The 11,440-nt window shown below is 40.1% G+C and overlaps 1 long non-coding RNA gene across 2 annotated transcripts in view; it reads left to right on the plus strand.

Moving 5' to 3' along the window:
• The first annotated feature begins 1,770 nt into the window (after positions 1–1,770).
• LOC116049216 overlaps positions 1,771–11,440 on the plus strand; it is a 95,399-nt gene continuing 85,729 nt past the window's right edge. The window contains exons 1-2 of one of the 2 annotated variants that reach the window (XR_004104835.2): positions 1,771–1,999; positions 3,457–3,836. This is a non-coding gene — a long non-coding RNA (uncharacterized LOC116049216). The remainder of the gene's footprint in view (positions 2,000–3,456; positions 3,837–11,440) is intronic. The other variant, XR_004898590.1, reaches the window with a different exon arrangement.

Here is an 11,440-nt window from a genome sequence, read left to right on the forward strand (position 1 = left end):
GTTAATGTACCTGTTCTATGCTCAGCCCAAAGGGGGTGTATGGTGTAGTGGTGGGGGTATGACTATTTCTCCGCTTTCTCAGTTTCAAAGTTTTCTTCTTTTCAATTTTTCCCCCCCATGTGTTTCTGTTGTACTAACACCATGTGCTTCTGTTGTTTTCGATTCACACAGCAGTAACCTTCATTTTTCATTCTTTATTTTTATCTGTCTGGCATATGAATGGAGGACAGAATGTTGTCTGCTATCTTTAGTTTTCTAGTCTCTACCAGACTGGCTCTGTTGAGATGTTCCCATAGGCTTGCATTGACGCAAACAGAAACATCACACAAACTGGAACCCACAGTGAAGTTCCTGTTTGTTTGTCTGGGTGGGTGAGAGTGTTTTTTCCTGTGTGTCTGTCTACCTGTGTGTCTGCCAAGAGATGGAATAACTACCTGTCCGTCTGTTGGAAGCAAGTGCAGGCAGTAACAGGCAGGACCACAGACTGCATTTTTATCTGCCTGCTAACATAACTGTGTGTGTGTGTGTGTGTGTATGTGTGTGTGTGTGTTTATGTGTGTGTGTGTGTGTGTGTGTGTGTGTGTGTGTGTTTGTGTGTCTAATGACTGTCATTGCATGTGTTTGCATATGCCAGTCTGTTGTCTGTCTGGTTGATTTCTTTCTCTGGGGCATGACAATATTACAATTAGGACACAGAGGAAGACTTACAACTGGCAGAGGGGAGACCCAGTTATGACTTCTGCTCTGCCTCTGCTTGTCTCTGTTGTCTACTCTACTTTACTCCCTCTCTCCCCCGCCTCCCCTCCCAATACACACACAGGAAAACTGTATGTTACTGTATACCTAGAAATGATCTTGCTAAAAGGTAACTATAGTGATTTGTCAACAAAAAAAGGACATGCATATGGAAGTAGTTTAACTACATGTCTACAGAACTCAAACTTTTTGATACGAAAATCTTACCTATTGTCCTCAGTTTAATCAAATCTTAGGATGCAATCAGGTTTCTGTTTGTTATTAGCAGCAGGGGTTAATAATAGATTGGGGTGATAATTAAAACTTTTTATAAAATTAAATATATATATATATATATATATATATATATATATATATAATAGTAAATTATGGGGGTACATTATTGCAAAAATATTCCTGTTACTGTTACAAAAGTACGAGAATCAACAAGAAGAATGAATCATTTTTCTAAACCTCACAGGCTTACTTTGACTCCAAATGGTGCTTTTCAGTCTAGGCTGTAGCGGTGTTGTCATTATTTACATTTACGTGCTACTCTGTGCATTACAAAACAATGAGACCTTTTTTTCTTTTGTCTCTTCCTTTGTTCCCCTGCTGCTGCTGTCCAGACACAATGGCCGTCTACATGCAGGCGGTGCATCCAAGAAAGTTCTTGTCAGCCAGCTGTGCTAATGTGCACACCTGACATTGAGAATTAAGACAAGAAAAGAAATGATGAAGCAAAGAGTGTGGCAGTTTAAAGCCGTTTTAGTGGCCACTAAGAGAAAAGAGACGGTTATCAAAGGGCGAAACCTGCAAGATGCTAGATGGTAAAATAATGAATTAAATAACAATGAATTAAAATAACATATACTGTACATATTTCACGGCAGATTTACAGATTGACTTACTTAGGCCTAATTGATTGGTGGAAAAACTAAGTAAACTGACCAAGTGAAGTTGGTGAGCTAAAACAAAGAAAGAAAGAAAGAAATCGAATTTGAAACCAAACAATTAATCGCCGTGTCCCGGATAGTAATCAGACATATCCACAGTCCGTCTGCACTGTTGTGTGCATATAGTTGTTTGACTTTGAGAGGGCGGGACTCTTTGGAGAGCGAAATGAACTAGGCGCGGCCAAAAGGAGCCCCATCCATCTATCACACGTGTAGACAAAGGGGGACTCCACAACACAAAGCTAGATGTGCCCTCTCAAACTTTTTCCACGACGCACGGCGACGCGCACAGAGCAAAACATCCCCAGGTGAGTTGTCTTCTGCCTTTATTTGCACCCCCGGAGTGATTTCCGAATTTATTTCCAGTTAAAAGTTGCTGCTGTTAGTTGGTGCGTCAGCGCTCAAACTTGAGCACAAGGCAGGAGAGAGAGGGAGAGAGACACAGAGAAACAGAGGCAGCGATGAGAGAGAGAGAGAGAGCGCTAGAGGAGCGGTCCCCCTTTCCTTTGTCTGATGCGGGGCGCTTTGAGGAGAGAACTTGAGGGGATGCTCAGGCACGCATCTTCATAAATCTCAACAATACTCAACATTTGATACTTTAAATTAACTGTCAGTGAGCCTTTAGTGGAGGTGAGATGGAGTTTGTGCTGCTGCCGTGTTTTTATCTCTTGGGGATGTTGCGACGCACAAGACAAAGCAACTGCCTGTCAGAAGTTTGCGGAGAAAAGGACCTTTTACGCACGCTGGGGAAAAAGACAAAATGACAAGTATTAGTCCATCAGTAGTTTGTAAATAGTTTTCCCCTCGTGCCGTAGTTTTATGACAGTGGTGTTCGTGGTCTTGCGAAGTTGCCAGTGCACTGAGGGAATTCCGAACAATGCAATCAGGTGTAAAGTCTCTAAGAAACAAAACAGTTACACATAATTTAACTTGTTGCACGAATAAGGAATACAGTTTGGGGCAAAAAAGGTGAATACGAAATAGGTTCGTCTCGAAAACTCTGAAAGTTGTTATAGTTTATTGGAAACAGAGCAACAGGTATGTCGCTGCAGCTTCTTTGTTACAGTAGGCTAAAGGCTCCTTTGTTCTTACTCCATACAAAGAAAACCGGCAGAAAGGAGCGCAAACTTTTTTTGAACGCATAAAATGATTTCCACGCGATACAAAATATTTTGAATTTAGTTGTTTCATCTCCAAATTGAGAAATAAGCTTTTATTTCCCTTTTTTAAATGTTAAATATATAAGAACCAACGGTGCACGTCAAGATAAATAGTTACTAACTACAGGTTTATTTGAGAGTTTGCACCTTGATTTTTGTTAGGTGTGTAAAACATAACTAATGTAGTTTACATGATTTAAAAAAAAAAAAAAAACTTTCTTCATCATGTGAAGGTGTGGCCAAACAACTTGTTTGAATGTGCTGCATTCCATTGTATAGTAGCCCTACCCTTAAACGTTTTTATCAGGCAACATAGAAGACAATTTGCACTTACTATTTGTTATATGAACCAAAATTAGTTTTGCATTCTGTAAAACATTTGATTTTGGATATGTTTTTTTTTTCCAACTTTTTCCAACTCATACTGCTCATACCAACTTTTACACATAAAGTGTTAGTTCAAGATCATTTAACATATAATGTATCATTCATTTTCTTTCTTTCTTTATTTTTTGCCAGTTTTAAGCAATGAGCAAATTTGTTGTGCTTAAAGTTTTAATGCTTTCACTCTTTTTTTATTTTATTCCTCTGGGATCTGTCCTTAGGTGGATTTTAACACCAGATTAACCAGCAAAGCGTGTTTCTCCAGTTGGAGGTTAAGGAAAGAAAAAATATGTGGAAATCACTTGGAAGATGTACAGAGTCACCTATCAAGCAGCTTTTAAGACGCAGAGGAGGATTAAGAGACTGTGCAGTTTTCTTTTGGAGAAGGTGAAGACTCATCTAATAAGGATTTAAACTTCAGGAGCAGCAGTGCCAGGCGGGATGCATTTTAGGCACACTTGGAAATCTGAAACTCATGGAGACACTTTGAGGAATATAAAATATGTGTAGTGTGTCTCTCCACAAGACAACGTCCCAGCCCAAAGTCACTCACTGGGATAGCAGGATATTGCATTTATGATCCTCCTCGGGCCTCCGCATGGTAGGTGATATTACTTTGTACTGGGATGTGGCACTTGTTCAACCCCTTGTTTGTATGGCTGTCTTGCTCACTTGATAGCAGATCTGACCAGCACACACACACACACACACACACACACACACACACACACACACACACACACACACACACACCACCCCCATTTATTTCCCAATATCAGTTGAACTTTTATTTATTTATAGTACACTTATGTGGTATCAAAGCTGATTTAAGTTCAAACAAAAAAGATGAATTTGATAAACAAATATTTTGAGCTACATCTTAAAAAAAAATCAATGCTCTGGAGCATTCTCAAACAATTTTCCCTCTAACTGATAATTTGGAGACAACCATAATGCAACTATGCCATTCACCGGCTTATCATATCATGTCAGTCACTGTTCATCACTCACAAGAAAAGAAGTCAATATAAGCAGTTTGGACAACAATTGGGAATAAAAAAAAAAATATTTCTAGATACAGAAACTTTGCCATAGCCTGGGGTTTTGTAAACAGAAGCTACAACTTGCAGGGTTGACTATTCACACTTGCTATATACTTGAATACACAGTTAGAAACACATTTGGCCAATAAAGTGTCTAAACCGCCAAGTTTGTGGCACTAGCCTATTTAATTATTGTAATTGTAATTATTAAATAACTGAATGTTGACAAATAATGATGGATCTTATGCATATTTCTTATACACCACTATTACATACATCTTTGCTTTTAATTTGACAAGATTGCATAATTTTTTTTCTGACTGATCATATAGTGTATTCAACTTCATTGTGTTATATGCAAGGCTTGTTTTAGCAGACTTGACTTATCCAGTGCAGTCTGTTTGGCCTATTATAATTTGTTCACAATCAGATCTTCTGCGATACATGTCATCTAATGTGTGGTATAGTTGCAGCTTGTTCAGTTGACCCCAGTCAGAGAAATGTTTCCTCAAATTCCTCTAGTTCATGAGGGCGCAAAACATGAGAGAAAGAGGGTTAAAATGAAGAGGGTGTATTTGCACCCTTTGTGCCTGTTTTTATGCAGCAGTTAATTTAGGCAAGCCTGTTAAATCTTGGAAAAAAAGTCACGAGACATTCATTGTCAGTGTGAGGTAGAGAGAGAGACAGAGCAACACTCGCTCCTTATCAATGATGTCATTGAGAGCCAATGAGAGCATGCTGTGGTACTTGTCGGCATCCAAGCTCCGCCTCAGGCCTCTGTGCATGGCAGCGCACATGGTCCTGCAGCATCACATTTTCACCACGCTGCAGAGAGAGGCACAGATACAGAGATGTTGCTCTTGGCTGTGTGCTCTGATGTTAATCTACCATGTCCGCTCAGAAATAGCTTGTTTATCACTGTGAGCACATGCAAGGAACAACTTGAGGAGTGGGGAGAGATGACATTTTTTCGTTTACAAACGTACATTAATCGTTAGCCAAAAAATACATCAGCCCCTGAAACATTAGATGTAAATGGGAATGTGAGGAAAGAACATCCAGGCTGATGAAGATAAATTATGGAAGTGGTACTCTCAGCCAACGGATAAAGATGCTGTGTTTTTTTATGTGGCAGTACATTTATGTATGCATTTATAGGCTAAATTACAGAAACTAAATTGTAAAAGATTACGTTAATGCAGCCCAAAACATTAAATTTATAGGGAAAAGAACGTAAGGGTACCTGACAGTATCGATGTCAGCTTAACGATAATAACCTGCACTTGTGAACAGTAGAGCTTTAAGACTCGGGGAAAACGGCCTCTTGCTGCTGTTGTGGAACAGGCTCAAGTCGTGACTGGATCAGTGGGAATGTGGGTCATTCAACTCTGTGACACACAGGTGGGACAGATGTAGGTCAGTGGTTGAGTATGGGTGCTGAGTCACACATATACAGGAGGTAGGGACAGAGGATGCAAGAGAGAGAGAGAGGGGGGTGGAGAAAAGGATGTTCAAATGTTAAACCAACTCTCGAATTTCTAGCTCTGTTGTTGTACATGTAATTTTGTATGCAATATAGAATATTGGCAGGACGCTTACAACATTTGGAGCTCTCCAATCATCCTGCTCCACTATTTCAACACATTCTCATGAATGGGTTCGTATGATATTGTACGAAAACTTATGCACACCAATTCGTATGATATCCTACGAAAGTAGGCGACCATTGCAGTTGAGTTTAACCGACAAAAGTTGACTTTAAGCTGGGTACAGAGCACTGCGAGATGACAGTCCTTTCAGAGGCCGTTGCTGTTGAGTCATTAAAACAACTATTTAAGATTAGAAAAAAAGATTGTGGTTTGGATTAAAACACTGGTTCCTTTAAGTAGTACTCCTGGGACATGAACACCTGTTTCCTAGGTGGAAGTCTCGTGTTTTCCCCTTAACTTCTTCCGGGACACGAGCTCGCTCCCCCGCTTGAAAGCCATGGGTTTTTTGACCCACCTAGCCACGCCTCCCTACGCGGACCAGAGCAGCGTGATACAGCAGCAGTTACTGTGGTGCATACAGTAATAAATACATGGAATACCTATGAATTACAGTGCTTTACTTTTCGTAGCTATATGTATAAATGGTTCATTAGAACAGCCTGGGTATTTACCTATGATACTGTGGATTACAAGTGTGCGGATTCAGTCCAGTGCCCATTTAATGAACTTATGAGTAAAACAGAAACATCAGGTTTAGCATAACTAATCATTGTGACAGGCTGAGCACTGAGCTCTTAATAGGCATCGCACAGGCATGGTTTCAGCTACAACACAGTATGTCCCACTGTGTGTAGCTTAATTACATTGCTTATCTGTAATGCTATTATCAAGTACATAGCAGTTTTCATAACATTGCCATTTGGTGGACGCTTTATGAGAGAATGCATTTTTTGTACGGACATCTCAGTGGGAGCTTCTAAACCTAATCCATTGAGTTACATGGGACAACAGCAATCTGTGGCATCTTCCAGCTCTGAAGTCTCAATATCCCTCTAAGCTGGAATGCTCATTAAAACGGGCAATGGTTTCACACCATCTCTGTCTCTGCAGCATATGCACAACTAAATCTGTGTCACCATAATCTCTCATCCTATCTGCATTTGCAGTTACACTAATATGAAGTACTTCATTCTTTTTTCCTGGTGCAGTCTGATTAGGAGTACATTGACACCAACGTATTTTAGGTATTCTTTTCTAGTTATATTTCTGTAATGCATTGCATGTCCGTGAGCTGGCCTGATGTTATGCAAAGTGTATTAGACTACAATACAGGCCTAGAAAAAAACAATCACTAGCGTAAGCCTAATTCTCTCAGACGTCCTGTGGTCAGCCTCAGGAAAGCTATCAGGTTTAGTTTTTCCACTCGTTGCATGTAGCTTGTGGGCATTCCATGAAGTCACTATAAACATATATGTGTACATTAGTTAGATTTTCTGGTTCATCCCACAACAAAATGACTACAAATACCAGTTAAGGTCCAATCTGTTTTCACAGCATTTGATGCTGACACATGAAACACTGTTGCCCCACTACTGCATATGTTTACATTGTGCTTTATTCATACAATTTTTGCACTCTGAAATGTCATGTTTGATGCTCTGATACAAGCACTGACAGATGGACAAATACATTTCGAGCTGGATCTTCAAAGTGGAACAGCCGCTCCAACAGATTATGTGCCTTGAAAAAAAAAAAAAAAGAGACTCTATTGATAAAGATGAGTAATTAAAAAATGGCTGCAATAATAATTTTGTTTAATTTTCCCTACCAGCTGAATTTGGGTTGATATTCCCTTTGTGCATACCAGCGAGTCAAACAGGACACTACACTGTGGGTACAGTACAGTAAATTACAGTGCAGTAAAACATTAGACCCACCATTACTAATCGTGACGACAGTCCTAATTCTCCAAGCTACAGGCATTCTGTGGTCATCCCGTTGCAAACTATCAGAGCTTAGTTTTACCACTTGGCGCCTGTGGCCGCGAGATAAGTTAACGTGCTCTGCTGGCATGCTAATACATACCCGCACTGGGGGGGACAGGAATAAATGATTTCGTTATGACTGCACACAAGGCAGAGCGTTTGAAGGAAGAGGAGGGAGAGATAGAGAGTGAACATAGGGAGATGAAGCAAGGAAAAGAGACATGGGGGTAAATGATGGGCAGGAAAGTAAGGAGGGAGAGAGAGAAAGCAAGAGAGAAGTGAGAGGGACGTAAAGGACAAGAATAAGACAGATAGATAGCTTCATAGTGCTCTTTATATCTGTCTCTCTTCAGTTTATAGTAATTCTCTCACCATGACGGAGTGGAGTAGTCATTTGACTTCTGACTGTGACTGAGAGTTTACGGAAAATATCGTCCTCCAGAGCTTTCTTATTCTTTACAGCCAATAAGACTGCTAACTAAAAGGTAACATTTAAATGAGCTATATGAGCTCATGAACAACACACGGTTAGCTTTGGCAAACAATAGCTGTCCGGATTTATTTGACTGTTTTGACCTGAAAACCATTCAGCCTGAATCCACAATTGTATGACCTTTTTCAGGGATTTTGTCCTAGTTTGAAATATCCAAATCATGAAAAATAGCTGGCGGATAATGTTAAATAATGGTGCAATGACTGAGATCCAACCAAACACATTTGTATTGCTTTTACTGTGGATAAGCAATGATTTAGATCTCTGTGGGAAAATGAGGACAGGACTTTGTCATGTAGATTGCTATTTATTTACTTATTTATGTTTGGGTTTAAATGTTAATGTCTCGCTGTGTGCAACATTGTGGGCTTATACTTTTCTGCCTGTTGCACATTTGCCCTCTGGGATGTTAGTGAAGTCCAAACCGAATGGCAGACAATAGCATGACAAATCAGTCGGAAAACCCATAAAGGTAGGCGGCAAATCAAAATTCACTGAATAGGAGCTCACATGGTGTGTTGCGCAGCAGGTCTAACTGCCTCTGAAGATATTACTTTCTTCTCCTCCTAGCCCAGGTGTTGATATAGGGACACACATTCGAATAGGAGCTTTAGCCTGTCTATTGCAGGTCAACTTATTACCTCCATAAATGCACAGCATGTTGCTGTCTGGGGATGGACTGATAATCCCTCTAAAGACGGAGGTTTTATCAAAGCTAAATCTACTCCACACACACACATGCACAAGGACAGCCATGCATTAGGAATACGCTCATGGGAACACATGGTCACACAGAGCAACTACACACAGACACATATATGAAGATAGACTTGCCTGGTAGACAGACAGACACGTGTAAAGACCCAGATTTTATCACAGACAAATCTGTTATTGTCTGGTAGTTAGGGGATTAAGAAGCAATGATTTTGTAGACACAAACACACACATCCATGTGTCATTAGAGGATGAACACTGGCTTGCATACTGAAGGCACAGTGCAGTTGAGTGATACCAGTACTGCTGAGCTTTAATACTGTGATTTACTGTGGTTTAAAACTAGGATAAAGACTGATAAAATCATTTTGGTGACAGCTTATTTTATATTATATTATGGTGGACACTTATTTCTGTTTTTGCATCACACTTCTACAAAGTACATGTCCTTTCAATCATAGCCGGTCCATTATTGTGTTGCCTCTTTCTCAGATTTATAGATTGTACAGGTGAGTGACACCTCTTTGTTTTGTTCACCCATAATGGCTATCTTTGTCAAAGCTAGCCAATCTCCTTTTTTGCACAGTCTTCACTCTTACTTCAATATAGGTAAAAGCTGTGTTTATAAAGATCAAAACTAATTACTCCTGCTGCTTTTTATGCCAGAAACCACCAGCACCACACTTTCTGCCACTGAATCCTGATCAAGAGTCTTTATGAAAAGATTTCCATACATCTGTTAGCAGTTTTGTTATTTTATGGCAGTCTATAACATAAACTTAGAACATGGTCATGTCTGTGTTGGTGGCTATGCACTCCCCGGATGCCTTTTGCTGGCCTTGCAGAGCCATACTACACATCACAAGGTCAGTTTTCATGAGACTTATCATACATCTAAAAGTATCCATTTAAGTATTGATTGAATCAGTAGCGATTTGTACGAGACTCATCACTGAATATTTCATCTGCAAGGCCTATTTTTACTTCTTTTGTCTTGAGTGGATAGATTTGGAAAAAACCTGACTTTTTTTTTCATGCTTTGTCTAAGTGAAGGAAATAAATCTGTCATGTACTGTATTATACAGCCTAATTGAAATAAAATATGTCTCTAGCTAATTGATACATAGTGGTGTCAGACAACAAGGGAAGAGAAGCTGGCCTTCTCCAGTCGGTTATAGAGAGCAAAGTTGCCGCTAATGATGGAGACCCAGCTTGACCATCAACTTGGAGGAGAGTAAGGCCCACCATTAATGAATGGTTGGACTGTCAAGTCTTGTGTGGGAGTACATGACCTGGCTATGTCACTGCGTTTCTCCATGCACAGTTCTCCATCTGACCCTTTTGTAGCAAAACCAAACATGTTTGAGCAGGGGATACAACATGTGGGAGTGGGAGGATTAGGATGGCTGCCCATGGCTTTTGGTTTGTTGTGTTTGGTTGACCCCCCCCCTCGCCTGCTCCACACTAAAACTTTCTTCTCCACTGACGCAAGTGTGTGGGGGGTGGCGTAGCTCATGACGCACCTTGACTCTAGTATCACATCGGGGCTGCGTCCCTGCTGTGGTGTCATGCCCACCACCTACATAGGCACTACCCTTTGGACTGTGTTGTTGCTAATGGTTTGGACTTGCCTCTTGGACCGTTATTGCAAGTGGGGGCTGCTTCCATCATACCCGGAACCATACTAACATATGGATGTTGCATCTCCTTTGCTATGAGTTTAAATTGGCGGAGCAGTTGCATAGCAGGAACTGTCCTTGACCCTGGTCAGTGGCCAGCTAACCTTTGCAACCATACATTTATACTTTTATACTTGTATATACTTGCAGTGTTTCCATTCTAACTCAAAGTAGTGCCGTTCATTTCTCCGGAGCTGAGATGAGACAAGACAAGACAGGAGGGGGTTGCTTACATCCTCTTTCTACTTGTAAACAAGTAATGTTGTGTCATCCTTTCCACATTTCTGGCAGCCAAAAAGTAAAGTTTCTCTGCATCAGATAGTAAACTGCCTTCACTGTCAGACACAACCCAGTTAAGCACAGACTAAAGCGTCTGCCAGCCATATTCTGTAAACTGAAAGGAAAATGAAAGCCTCCAGTTCTGTTTGAAACCCGCATCCTCTGAGTTCCTGAGAACATGTAAGCAATTATTTAAAATATTTACTATATAAAAACAAAAAAAAGATCACAGCAAAACAGCAAATATTTCATTAAGGGATAAAAGCAGAGGAGAATGACTGAGAATTTACAGTGATGTAAAACCATAAGGGAATGCAAAAAATTGAGCACAAACTCCAATCCTGCTGTCCTGGAAGTGTCACTTTTGAATGTTTTTCTGTCTTTTCCTATTTTTATTTTAGATGATACAATACAAGCCCCTATTTTTGTCCTTACTTATTTAATGGTATCAGGCATAGTGAATTAATTTTCTCCTCTAAGAGCTTTAAAAACTACATATAAAACATGTATTAAAAGTTGATA

The sequence above is a fragment of the Sander lucioperca genome, chromosome 10 (assembly GCF_008315115.2).
Source record: "Sander lucioperca isolate FBNREF2018 chromosome 10, SLUC_FBN_1.2, whole genome shotgun sequence".
Classification (NCBI taxonomy): Eukaryota; Metazoa; Chordata; class Actinopteri; order Perciformes; family Percidae; genus Sander; species Sander lucioperca.